This window comes from Erpetoichthys calabaricus, chromosome 4, assembly GCF_900747795.2.
Source record: "Erpetoichthys calabaricus chromosome 4, fErpCal1.3, whole genome shotgun sequence".
Taxonomy (NCBI): Eukaryota; Metazoa; Chordata; class Cladistia; order Polypteriformes; family Polypteridae; genus Erpetoichthys; species Erpetoichthys calabaricus.
The window spans coordinates 50,486,927-50,501,469 of NC_041397.2; the positions used below are offsets into that span (position 1 = coordinate 50,486,927).

At 40.7% G+C, this 14,543-nt stretch overlaps 1 protein-coding gene across 1 annotated transcript in view; it reads right to left on the reverse strand.

Annotated features, from left to right (window-relative positions):
- The window catches only part of sms (spermine synthase), an 844,074-nt gene that overhangs the window by 656,893 nt on the left and 172,638 nt on the right, over nucleotides 1–14,543 (reverse strand). The window lies entirely within an intron of this gene.

A 14,543-nucleotide genomic window follows, 5' to 3' on the forward strand; every position in this document is an offset into this window, starting at 1 on the left:
TATCTGAGCATATGCCGAGCGTGAGCTGTCATGGACTTGCGCTTTGGTTCTTGCTGCCTTGAGCGCTTGGTCGGTTACGGAGGGATGGAAAAAATAGGAACTCCCATATAAAAATGGGAATAGCTACAGAAGAAGAAGGAAATACGTCACGTGCACTTTTGGGCTACAAACTGTAAAGTTGCTCAGCACAGGAGTTAGTTATTGTGTTGTTCACGAAGCTGCCGCGAACAACCCCCCCCCCCCAAACCACCCACATAATACGTGTCCCCCTAGGTTTACACCAGAGAGCTGCACGAGACGTCCTGCTACTCGAAGCAATACGCTGCGCCGTCCTTATTTCTATCTGCATGGATTTTAGTGGATAGAACTTGATTTGTTTCCATGGCGAAAATGTGGCTTTTTACAGAAGTTCTTTAAATTAAAAAAAAACTAAATCGATAAATAAATACACACACACATTATGGTCACGAGAACGACTGAAAGGAAAGAAAAATTAAAAAGAAAGAAGGAAAACCTCTGACTTGATCACTAGTAAGTGATCATCGAAGGGTAAACCTGTCAGCACTACTCTCACGCTTCGTATCGATTTCAAGTGTTCAGCTCACAGACATTAAGCACACTTCATGAACCCTGGAATAGGTGCACTGTCCCGTGTAACTTTTTATTTTAATTCCTTGTTTGAACGGTTATGTTGAAGCGTCAGACATTCGAGACGGAGAGTTGGAGTTGCTCGTTATCGCCGGATTGTGAGACTGAATCAGTTGCAGAAAAATCCAACGGATTGCCATCCTAAAGTGTACAGAGGACTACTTCAGATAAAATTAAATACGCAAATACTATAGCATTTGGCAACAAATAAATAATAACACGAATTGTGAGTATATATAGTATAATTAAATGTGTCACTAAATACATTTTTGCTCCTTATTTCTTAGTTTATGTATTTTAGTGTCGCGCACGCAACATGCAACAGCCCCGAAATGAATGAAACCCGTCGTGTTCGCTCGTCAAAGGCGAGAGGGCGGCTTCTAACGAGTCTCGTTTCTTGATTGATGAATCGCCTGTAGATTGTACATAAACTTTTTGACAATCAAGGGCCACGATTAAAGCAGACTCTTCAGATGCAGACTCTTGGAAACGCATTCACAGTTTCTTAGAATAAAGTCGCAGATCTGCATAATAATTTTGGACTTTTTCTTACACACATACAGTCACAGTTTTGAGCATGCGCATGAGCGACACGCTTACCCAGTCAAGCAAAGCCCAAACTTCCATTGCGGACGATCTACCAATCAAACAAGAGGACTTGCTGGAGCCCACCCTTTAAACTTTGACAAGTGAAAGCGACAGGTCTCATTTCATGGCTTATTTTATGTTGTATGCCAGACCATCGAAATAAATAAATGAAGAAATAATTAAATAAATGTATAAGGAATCGCCACAAAATTTTTTTTTGTGATAAATGTAATTATTTATGCGCGCACTCCGTGTTATTTATTTCTTGTCACGCGCATGCATGTGTGCATGTATGTGTGCGCGCGCATGTGTAGCCAGTCCCTCCGAGCAATCTGATTGGTCAGTTTTTCTTTGGTCTGATTGCTCAGTTTCACTTTGGTTGTTTAGCGGTAGGGATGGTGATGCAATAGTTTAAGTATGCAAAGATTGTGAAAATTAGATGGAACGTATTAACAACATCAAACTGAATAACCTACTGACAGACATTGTACTCTGAGCAAATAACTTGCCAATGAGGCGCAACCTGAGTCTCCTTCAAAGAGGAGAAGTATTCACAAGAATCCAAATGATGTTGTAGCGGAAAACGGGGGCCTGTCTACTATTGGTCTACCATCACTAGCAGATTTCCATCCATCCATTATCCAACCCGCTATATCCTGACTACAGGGTCACGGGGGTCTGCCTGAGCCAATCCCAGCCAACACAGGGCACAAGGCAGGAAACTAACCCAGGACAGCAGACTAGCAGACTTGAGGTGAGAAAAGTTCCTCAAAATGACAAAGTCAGAGAAGGAGGCTTTACAGGAACTTGATCAAGAGGGGAACTGTCAGGCTAGATAACGATGAAAGGCGTGGAAGGAATGCTGATGGTACATATAGGGTTAGAGATATCACATATTTTAAAACAGGGGTCTCCAACACCAGTCCTGCAGCGCTACCTTGGCTGCAAGTTTTCACTCTAACTCTTTTCTTAATTAGTGACCAGTTTCTGCTGCTAATTAACTATTTCCCTTTATTTTAATTGAGTTTTCTTGAGACTCTGACTGCTGAATTGATTCTTTTTTCCTTGATCTGAAGTGAGCCAACAGATGACCAATTAAGTTGGGGCCAATTCTTGTTGGTAATTAAATTCCATGGTGCTCATTCTGCCATGGCAGACATTTCCAAAACTGTTGATTTTCTTTTTTAAGAGCTCTGTCAAAATGTTTTGTGGACCTGAGCAGATCAACATTACTGAGGCCTTCACCTTTCTTTATTTTCAGTTAGTGTGTGATGGGCGCAGGTTGTTGTTTATGTGCTGGTTCATTTTGTGTCTTAATATTGTTTGGTTGCTAATTAAGGAAAAAAGAAATAATAAAGGGGCCTGAGTCTTAAGTTGTGCATCAATTAAAATTAAGGCAAAGAGTTAATTAGCAGCAAAATCTGCTCACTAATTAAGAAAAGTGTTAGAATGAAAACCTAGCTCTCCAGGGGCCTCATGTATAACGCCGTGCGTAGAACTCACACTATAACATGGTGTAAGCACAAAAGCGGGAATGTGCGTACGCACAGAAAAATCCAGTTGCAGGAATCTGTACGTACGCAAACTTTCACGTTCTTCCACTACATAAATCCCGATCAGCGTGAAAAGTAACATACGTGCACGCGCCTTCTGTCCCGCCCCAACTCCTCCCAGAATTACGCCCCTTTGAATATGCAAATCGATATAAATAGCCTTCTGTGAAAAGACAATGGGAAAAGCATGGGGGAAAATATAAGAATTTCAGCGAATACCAAGTGGAGGCAAAGGAAAAACGTACTATTTGTTGGTTTAAACAGTGGTATAATCAACAAAAGAAAGTTGATCGAGTGACAGAGTGTCGGAGAAACTCGAAAGCTCAAGTTCACAAAGTCGCACAGTGCCCGAAATAAAAAAGAAATCACATATCAAAGTCGCTGTGAAAACGCAAGTCGTAGCCCACCGTCTGAGTGTCATATGAAAGCTTATTAGGGTACAGACAAAAAAATAGGCACACAGTGGGAAAAAAGCAAGAAATGTCACTTTAATCTCGAAATTTCCACTTTAATCACGTAGTTTATTTTGCCATTAAAGTAGAACATCATAAACTTCATCTTAAAATCGTTTAATTTACTAGTTTCTCAAATCCCATTGTAACTAAAGTGGCACGTTAAATGCTTTGTTCTGTATTTGATCTTCTTTGTGCTCTGTGTGTGAATCACTACGTGCTTCTTAAACGGGCTTTCTCTTTCTCCGACAGGACACATAATCCATTACATTCGTGATATTACAGCTCTCTGAATAATTAAAATACTGAGATGTATATGTGATATCTTTTTCATGATGATAGGAATGAAAGCATGTTATTAAACATGGGAACACGGTGGCGCAGTGCTTGTTCATATCTCACGCAAGAGGCTTGCTGTGCCATGCGTGACCTTCAATGACATAATTTATTACAGAAGTACTGTCTCTTTCAAACGTACTAACCTCCAATTCCTGTCCTTACTTTTCTTTCTCCAAATACCCAATCGCCACACAATCAGCTCTGTAATAGACGTGAAGCCATTTGTTAGCTTAGAACGCCGATTCTTCAAAATTTTTAAGAAACATTGAAATATCTTCGTAGTACATGTTTAATTATTCTATCCGTCTATCTTTCCAGTGTCACGTCAGCGCAAGAATACAATACAATGCAGGAACAATCCATGAACTAGCTAGCGCTGCAGCACCATGTCCTAACATGTTTAATTATTAACAACTAGTCATTTAGCCCGTTACAATAACGGGCGCTAGAACAGTAGTGCATAAACGTTAGTAGGAACAGTCTATATTAAATGGCAAGGGACTTTGACCTCATTCTATTTGTTGGTCGTATTTTTCTTTCTTTCAGCCTTTCTTTTGTTGATGTTTACATGCTGAGCTGACCGTTCTTTGTGGGCTGCCGCCGTGTATTGTGTGTCTTTAATTTTCTGTGACAGTAATACTGTCTTCTACGGCTCTATTCAATAAGGGCGCGCACAAAAAGGCGAGCTTCAAAAGGGTGACCTCAATTGAGTGCGGCGAATATAGGCGTTTGTAGATAATTTAGTTCAAATGGCTCTGGAATATGTGAAGAGCAACAAAGGTGCAGATCTTTACACGCGCCTTTATTCACTGCGCCCAATTGAGGTCGCCTTTTTGTGCGCGCCCTTATTGAAGGATGCCGTCTTGTACGTCCACTGGCTTGTACGTCCGTAATATACCTTTAATTTTCTCTGGCGGTAATACAGGCGTGCGCGTCGGTAATATGCCTTTAATCTCCTCTGACAGTAATACTGGCTTGTATGTGGCTGTAATATGCGTCACTGTATTGTGTACCTTTAATTTCCTCTCGCAGTAATACTGGTTTGTATTTCCGTAAAATGCCTCTAACTTTCTCTGACAGTAATATCTCGCATCGCACTGTGCCCCGCGCATGCGCACTTCACCAGAAGACACCCACACACGGACACCTGGACGCACACAGGGATTTTATTAAAGAGGATACAGATTATTTAAATGAAGTTAAAGTTTTATCTATATAATATAATCAACATATTTTGCTGCATTTCATCTTAAAAATGAATAACGTCATCATGTGTAAATACGCGCTTTATAAAGTGGCGCAGGTTGTGCAATATTATAACTGTAGTGCAAGTTTACAGTGAGGTAATTGTACTTATAAGTAAACAGTTCTACAAGGAGCACTTGATGGACTGATTGAGTGCGTTTAGAGTTCTTGGGATGAAACTTTTTCTAAACCGCGAAATCCGTACTGGAATGTCTCTAAAGTGTTTTGCCGTGGCTGAGTCAGTGTCTGCTTCATGCTGTATACCGATAATTCTCTTTCCGATCAGCTGCTGCTGTGATTCCCCACTCAGATACAGTGATATAAATACTCCGAGTGGTGCAGTGAGAGTAATATGGAAAAAGATGATCTGCTGTGGCAACCCTTAATGGGAGCAGCTGAAAGAAGAAGAAGATGCAGTGAGAGTAACAACGCTAAAGCAGTTATGGTATTTGGAATACTATGGCTATTCCCTGGACCATTATATTGCTGCAGGTTAATTACAATCAGATGCATTACACTAATAAACAATATGCAGTTAGTTTCAGTGTATTTATAAAGCCGCGTCAGGAATGTGGAGCTAAGAAAGAAAGGGTGACCACACAGGAACAGTAGCACTGCTTTGACACTGGGTGCCGCCAGTCTGCAAAACCGAGCGGAGAAATTGCGTACACCAAGGTATGAGGTACCGTGGAAATGTGCGTGGCTTTACGCCAAGTTTAGGTTTTATACATCGCGATTTGAGCGTGGAAACGTTTGTACGCAACATTTCTGTGCATACGCACCATTTATACACGAGGCCCCTGGACTGGAGTTGGAGACCCCTGTTTTAAAATGTCTTTGACAGGCAATCCAGCTAGTTCTCCCGTACAAGTGTTTCATTTTGATTATTCATGATCTGACATGGATGGCAGTAAAGATTTGTATTTATTAAAATTTAACTGCAGGAACAAGTACTTCAAGTCTTTTTTCTGACCTCTACTTAACTGGAAAGTTGGACAATGAATTGGCACAGTATATAAGCACATGTTTTGAAAGTGTGGATGGTGCACTTTCTGTGTGTTTTTCTGAGGATACTCTGCTCCCCCGACTTAAAGATGTGCACACTGTGTTAATTATTTATTCTCTTCTATGTCATCCCAGCATGGAAGCCATGGGGGACACTGATATCCAATCCAAGTCTATTTGTGTCCTTGATAGGACCATTTCTGTCTACAAGATCATACAGAGTGTTTTCATAAAATGGATGAGTGTTTAATTAAAACAGTCTAAAAGGTCAAGATGTCATCAATGTAAACCAGCACACCAATACCCAAGATACCACAGAAAATGGCATTAATGAAATTCTGAAATGCTGTGGGTGCATTGTCTAACTCATTTGGCAATAGCTGGTATTCATAATGTCCTGTGGTGGTGTTCGTTTCCATTCATTCCCTTCTCAAATCTGCATTAAATTATTAGCACTCTGTAAATCAAGTTTTGTAAAAATAGTGGAACCTGTGACATGATTCAGAAAAAAAAAAATGAGTGCAAAGGGATAGTTGTTGTCCTCAGTGATTCAGTTTAGATCCTTGTAATCAATACATGGAGGCAGATCTCAGTACTTTACTTCTACCAAAAACCCCTTAGGACTGTTAGGCTGAAAAATAAATCCAATAGCCAAAGTCTCTTTAACACTTGGAAGTTCCACGGCTGACACCAAATGACACTTCTGTCCTTCATTGATTGGTTCTAAATTGCTGCAGTGCAAATTCTCATGTTGTTGTATCTCTGAAATTCTATTCAGAAAACATGAATAATGATTTTTCTTTCCATTACTGTCACAGGTTATGCCATTGAGCATTGGTGCCTAGGTGTGAATCGTTGTCCGTCTCCTCTGGCACACACTTCATCACATTTGCATATTCTTTTTACCTTGGAAAACCCAGTCTAGCGGCTTATATTGAGGTTATTGTATGTTGCTACCCAATATGAATTGCTGTCTCCCTCTCTCTTCCAGATGACTACACAATAAAAACAAAAAAATGAGTTCAGCAAGAACATGGCACAGTTGGAAGCTTGATAAGGGTAAATATTGCACAAACATTAAGAATTTTCTCTTTACACAAAGAACCATAGACACTTGGAATAAGCTATCAAGTAGTGTGGTAAACAGTAGGACTTTAGGGACTTTCAAAACTAGATGATGTTATTTTAGAAGAATTAAATGTATAGGAACATTGAGCTTTGTTGGGCCGAATGGCCTGTTCTCGTCTCTTCTTCTAATTCTCTAATATCATTTATAACCACTCACATTCTTTCAGTACATGTAATAAAAAAGATTGGTGCTCCAGTTATTTTTATTAGTTAAAAACATATATAAACTCACCTGCAATTGCATTGCAATGTTTTGACACAACTTTGAATACAAAGTGGACAGCCAGCATAAATTTCATGTGGGGACAGGAGAGCACACAACGTAGCACAATGTAGATGGAGCAAGCTGAGAATGAAGAGTGACAGACCTAACAAGGTATGAAAATGCAGTGGATTGTCTTTGTGACTAGGGGAGAAGCAATGAAATGTGCTTCTTAGCTGTGAATGAAGTGCATTTTAGATTTGAGTACAGCTATATTGAAATGAAGGTGCACATATTGAATCACATACGTACTGTACATAATGATGGCAAAGACATACACAAGCAAAGAAAAGCGTCTGTTTGTTCTAGTATTTGCATATTTTGTTGGGTCTGCCATGTATGTGTAAACTTTGTCAGTGAGCTGCCTTTCAATGATGTTCTCTTCACTCACAGCTTCATTCCTCCACATTGTTCTGTCTCATATGCTCTCCTTCTCTACATTAAATTCATTCCGGCTGTGTACTTCATGTACCGCCTGGTTTGATGCTCTATCAGACATTTGGCACACTTTCATTATGCAGTATAAGTAAGTGCTGAACATAATTGTTGATGAGCAATATTTCCTGTTGAAATATTAATACCCTTTCATTCAGTACAAGTCAAACAAACTTAACAATTATGAAACAAATTTTACATAGCTGCTGATGTAAATAACAAATATACTGTATATTGTAATAAAGGACGCTCACACTGAGGCACGTGTAAAACACAAAGGACTTTTATTTTTCTTCAGCTGGAGGGCACATCTTCCCCATGAACCCCCCAGCCACAACACAGTCCCAAGCACTAAACACTAAAGTCCAAACGCTCCTCTCTCTTTCACCACCACTCCTCCACAGCTTTGTCTTCCTTCTACCCGACTCTGGCCCTTGAGTGGTGGTTGCTGGCTCTTTTTATAGCCCACTTGGAAGTGCTCCAGGTGCTTGATCACCTGTTTCTAATTGCACTTCCAGGTGGGGTTGTATAGTTGTCCATTTAACACCCCCTAGCGGCCACCCCAGATTCCAACAGGGCTGAGGAGAACTCCATCTCCCATGGAGCCCTGCGGGAAACTAAGGCACCATCGTCGTTGTGGGAGGCTGCCACCAAGCATCCCGGGGGAGGTACTGAGGAGCCCATGGTTGCTCCTCCTGAACATATGTAGAAGGGGCATCCCAGCCGGGCATGGGACCCGGCCACCCACCACAATATACTAAATGCTATTCTTTTTTAGGAGAAAGATCACACTCTATTACCATGGAAAGACAGTCTATGACTGTGATGATGCATCTCACTGAGATTTTTCATAGGCAATGGGCCCTTGATATAAGGGTGTGCTTTTCCCAACCAACATCAGTGACTATTGCTTGGAATGCCACTATGTATTCACTAATACTCAATGTTCCCTGTTTAAATTCCAATAACCAACTTAGACCTGTCTAGTAGGCCTAAAATCGTTTACTAAAAAGTTTCCAAAAAACGTCCAGGGAATAACAGCTAGGGTGGTTTGTATCATAAGTTACCATCCGATAAAGTGATAATGAATGCCACCTTACACCTGTCAGAGGCATACGTTTGAAGCTGTGATTCAAAAATTAGCATACACCGATTCAGAAAACCTCTGGACTTTCTTTGACCACCAGAGAAACAAGTGGTCTTAGGTACAGTATTTGGGGTTTGTTGATGGCACCAGATTGCATTTCTCTTGTATTCTATTAAGTTCAGTAACCAATGGTCGAAAGTAGGTGGTCATGTCTCCAAACTGGTTACAGACCACTCCTTATTTTCCCCATTCCTTTTGTGTCTGTCAAAGTTCGTGGAAAACACACTTAATCTTGGGATCAATAATTTTAATACAGGTCTATGCTCAGTATTAAATGATAATGGCAAGCCTCAAGGGGGAATGTTAAGGCCAGAAGATAGGCATGTACTCTATGGACTAGTGAGAACCTACTAACTCTTATCATGACAAGAACATTAAACCAGAATTGTTGTCTAAACCCATAAGCAACAGTTAAAGAAAAAAGACAACTAAGAAGATAGTTTTTATTTAAAGTTTTTCAAGAACTGTAAGCAATCCTGAATGCCACAGGATAATGTGCAACATCCGAGTAATATGATTGATGTATTTTATTTATTTAATCTGCCTTTTATAGAGTATTTTTGGAAATCTATCATCTAAACTGGGCTGTTTTTGACCATAAGAAATTTGATTGTGCCAGTTATTTCTTGCTATCCTGATTCTTGAAGGACCTGTAATTTTTTTACAGTCTTCATAAAATGCCATGTTGGATTCTTGTGGAGGCCACCATTTTACAAGCTTCGTGTCTGCTGTTGCCTTGGGGATTTCCCAGGATTCTGTGGAAATTCGCAATGTGTGACGTTATCAGTGCAACTAGTTAAAAAATCACCACAAGAGTTTATTCCTTATTCAAATTTGGATCGAATTAACATTGGTGTGCGATCTTCTACATGTTTCCAGCTAAGGACCTCTGATTTTTGTTTAATGTTTTCTCGCTTGTTTAGAAGATCTTTTTTTTTCCCTCTCTAGTTCTGACCCTCACATGTATTTTTGACTTTGAATCATCTCCTGACTCCTTGAATTAAAATTTATTTTCTGATTTTTGCTGAATCAGAACACAGAGAACCATGTCCAAAACAGCAAAACATTTCATTGTAGCAATGAGAACTTGTAATGGGAGTGTTTGTCCAAAAATAAAATAGTACTTTAATAAAGATTAAAGTCAAGAACTTCCAAAAAACTCAATTTGAATAAAGTAAAAAAACATATTTATCTCACAAAAACTGAATTACTTAATCTGACTTATATTCATTATTTTCTGCGGTGGGTTGGCACCCTGCCTGGGATTGGTTCCTGCCTTGTGCCCTCTGTTGGCTGGGATTGGCTCCAGCAGACCCCCGTGACCCTGTGTTCGGATTCAGCGGGTTGGAAAATGGATGGATATTCATTATTTTTCTTTATTAATTACGAGCTGTGTTACCTGTTGAATAACTGCTTATAGAATAAATGAAAAAATACAGTATTTGATACCTCTTGCCTTATGTGTACCGTCAGTGACTGTCTTACACCTTTCTTCAGTATCCTTTGTGTCCCAACCTGTTTTCCCTGCCGTTTTCTCTCTTGATTACACACATGATGGCTACCACGCATCCCTAGCACTATTTTGACACATTGTTGGAGCACATCATCAGAAATCAACACAACATGTGTGTAAGTTGCTGTACCAGCAAAAAATCTGGGTGGCGTGTATGTTCATGTTTTGGTACGTGATGTCAGCATCTTTGTTTACTGTGTGATATATGGCCGGCCATTCATCCCGGCCAATACCCCAGACCGCCAGGTGGAGCTCTCCCTGCAGCATAGAGGTGCCCCGATTACCAGCAGGGAATCATGGACAGTGGAGTTTTCTCTTACAGCCGTGCTGGATACCTTGGGGGCCAACAGAAGAAGCTGCAGGGAGGCCCAGAGACCCTTACGTGCACTATAACCTGGAAGTACGTCTTAGTCACAGCGACAGGAGGAATGACGTACTTCCGGGATGAAGAAGAAGAGTTGTTATCTGACCCGGAAGTGTTCATAGTCACATGGATAGAGAGAGCGAAACACTTCTGGGTCAAGGACTATAAAAGGACTGTGGAAGATCCCAGATGTCAAGCTAAGCTGGGTGGAAGGGTGGCAACGCGTCCGGGAGAGTGGAGGATTGTTTGTTTATTAGTTATTGGTTATTTATATGAGTATTGTGGAGAGGAGGGTGCTTTGTGCACTTTATTGTTCGAATAAATATCATATTTGAACTTTTACCTGGTGTCCGGCGTTTGATCAGAGGGTTCAAGGGAGCGAGAGCGCCCCCTATCTGTCACAACTGTCAACATCTCCATATTGATAAATATGCCTGTCAGAACAGCTGGCATCAAATCACCAGCACTTTGAAAGTGGATGTGGAAACATGCAAGATGAGATGAAAGAAGATTCGGGACAGATATGTCCGTGCCAAGCAGACAATGTCTGAGAAAAGAAGTGGGGATTCAGCCGTTGCAAAATAATGCAGTATAACGGTAATGTGCATGCTTCAATGTTTGATGAATGGTTCGATGCAGTGAAGCAAATCATCAAACTTAAATGCTGACATACAAAAGTATTCGTAGTGCTCATCCATTTCTTCCATAGGCAATACAAGCCTTGCATATTCCTCATTGCAATGACGTGATACATTGAAAGGTCTCAAATACCATCTTCTGTGTTGCTGTTGCTGTCTTTTTTAGCACCTTCGCAACAGCATCAGAATGCAAAGAATTTTTATCTTCAGTGTATAGGCCCAAACTCTCTCATTTTGAGATGCGTTACTTGCCTCCTGTCTGCTTTATGACTAACATCAATGGTAGAAGTGCCTCCATTACGCACTGTGAAAACATCATTCATATTCTTGGGAATACTCCCCATCTTTGAAGACGATTCTCAGTGCTCTTCCTATGCCTTACCTTCGTGTCCTTGTGTGTGTCCACACCTCTTGCCCGCTCTGACTGAGGAACTGCAGTGAAACCGACCAATCAGACTAAAGCCAAACTGTCCAATCAGATTGCTCTTAGGGACCAGACACACACACAGACTTTAGAGTTTTATTGTGTAGAATGGCCAGGTTTGCCCAAATATTTTTTAATGCATAATCTTCCTGTTAACTCATATGGATACATATCTTTCATTACCGCTGGCTGAACTTGTCAATGAATAACTAGAGACTCTTTTTATGTTCTGCTCTACTCTCCAATGACCATGTCCAGGCCACTTTTGATATCTTTGGTTAAGCACATTTTGCTCAAAGTTTGTGCAGCAGTTTTCATAATCTTCCTGAATCTAAACAGAATATTTTTTATCTGTATTGTTAGTACTTTTGAGTTAATGCTGTTACAGACACAGTCTTTATATTTATACGATTGATATGTATTTTAAATAGTTTATATGTTTGTAAATGTTGCTTTTTCTGTTGTATCACTGTTTTATATTATTTAATGTATCTAATACCCTGGGCCTGTATTCAAAGTACAAAATAAAATACAAGAATAATCTGAAGTTGAAAGTAAATGACACTGACACATTGTTCTCACCATTTCCAAAATTCAAACACCTGCTTTTTAGCAAATCTGTTAGTTAGCTTTAGGGTACAAAGTTAGCCATATACTTGGAATAACACCTTCTCAAGCAAAACATTTCTTAATGTCACATTAAGTTTGACAAAACACAGAAGCGTGAATTCTTTTAAAGTGTGTGTACATGAGCACAAGTGATAAATGAGGAGCTTAGCTCTTCATAAATTGTGCTTTAAGGTTTATATTTCATACTCCATAGCCGTGTTTGTCGCAGGCATCACTCTCTTGGGACTCATACTTCCAAGAATATGTTGTTCTCTCAGCATCAGAGGCCAGCTTGAAACAGTACAATGAAAACATTTTAATTTAATTTATTGTAACTCTTTCAGAGGTTTGGGCCAATTTTTCAAATTCATAATATATTTTTAGAGTACATTACTCTGAGACGCTTATCTGAAAGTGGTCTTGTCTTTAATTCTGTTTTGTATGTATTTTTTTTTAAGGTCTAGGTTTTGTGGAAATGAAACTTTTTGTGCCTGACTAACTCTGATCTGATGAACATTTTAAAGGCTTGTCTCTTAATAAGCTTCAATTGTACTCTCAAAAAAGAAACTGCAAGGTTTTTCCAATTAGATTCCCCAGAGAAGAATTTTAATGTTTTATATTTTAAATCAGATGTTATGATTGACTAACACAGTGTATGACTAATTTCTGCACCAACCTGAGCATTCAATTAGGACAATTCAGCACTTTCCATGACGCCACCCACTCCTATACTGCCAGTGGGCAACTTTGCCAAGCACCTCATGAATCATTTTTAAACTAGTGATGGTAATGAGCACATTGTGCAAGTACGGCATGAAATATACTGTCAGTGATATCTGCAAATTGAATAACAATATAGATAAGCTAAAAGCAATTCCTACACTCACATGTGCAAAATAAGACACAAATACTTACAGTCCAGGCAGACTGGTTGCAATGCATCTCCGTGGGCATACAGCCTACTTACACAACTTACACTTTCGCCTCCGCGTATCTGTAGCTTCCATCCATTGATTTATCACTTTCTTGTCCCTTGATCATTCATTGTAAGGGTCCTTATTGTCACTGTGAATTTAGATTAAAAATAAATTAGCTTTTCCCCTGACATAACAGCTCTTTAAGGTTTTGCATGCCTCCCTTTTTGGGTGGTAAGACTATTTAACCTTTTTTTTTTGGTATTTGGTACACTGTATTAATCCATGAAGGGAAATTGTCTTTTTGCATGACCTTTGGTGGTCTGAGCACTGAATCAGCCATTGTACAGTACCCTGGGGGCAATTTCCAGGTTAAAGGCTGTGACAGATGGCCGGGGTCCATGCCTGGCCGGGACGCCCCTTCACCACATCTGCCAAGGGGACAAGGGTGGGAAGCCCAGTATCTCCCCCTGGATGCTAGATGGCAGCATCCCTGGGTTGCAGCGGTGCCTTGGACTCCCCCAGAACTTCATGGGGGTTGGAGTTCTGTGCAGCTCTGTGGGGTTCCACAGGCGCCGCCAGGGGGTGCTGCAGCAGGAGCGGCTGGCCCCTTTTGGGCACTGGTTTCGCCTTACCTGGAAGTGCAGCCAGATGTCAGCAATCAACCACCTGGAGCACTTCCGGGTGCCTGATAAAAGGGGGCCAGCAACCACCACTCAGCGGCCAGAGTCAGGAGGAGGAGGACGAAGCTTGCTGAGGAGGAGTGGTGGTGGAAGAGAGGAGAGAGAGAGTGCTTGGTGTACTGTGCTTTATTTGGGACTGTGTTGTGGCTGGGGGGATTACGGGGAAGACGTGCCCTTCAGCTGAAGAAAATAGTTTGCTTTATTTTACACGTGCCTCCTGTGTCCAATTTGTGTCGGGTCGGGCACTATACAGCGTCCATTCTTACAGGGCCTTGCTCAAGTGCCCAGCAGAGTAGCAGTAATGGGATTTGAACAGACAACCTTTCAGTTACCAGCACAGATCCTTACTTAGAGCCACCACTCCACCTAATGCCATGTAGACAGTAAATTGTTCATGAAGATAACTGCATGCAGATTATGGGTTTATTGAGACTTTACTATTCAACTTTTCATATCTACAACGGGCAGCATTCGGCATTGTTTCCTGAGTGGTGTGGTATAGCGGGTCCACAGCTCTCAGCAAAGGCCAGTTTTAAATAAATAATCACCGCTCTCACTGGCTTAGCGAGGGAGCGTGGTGGTGTGTGGCCGACGCG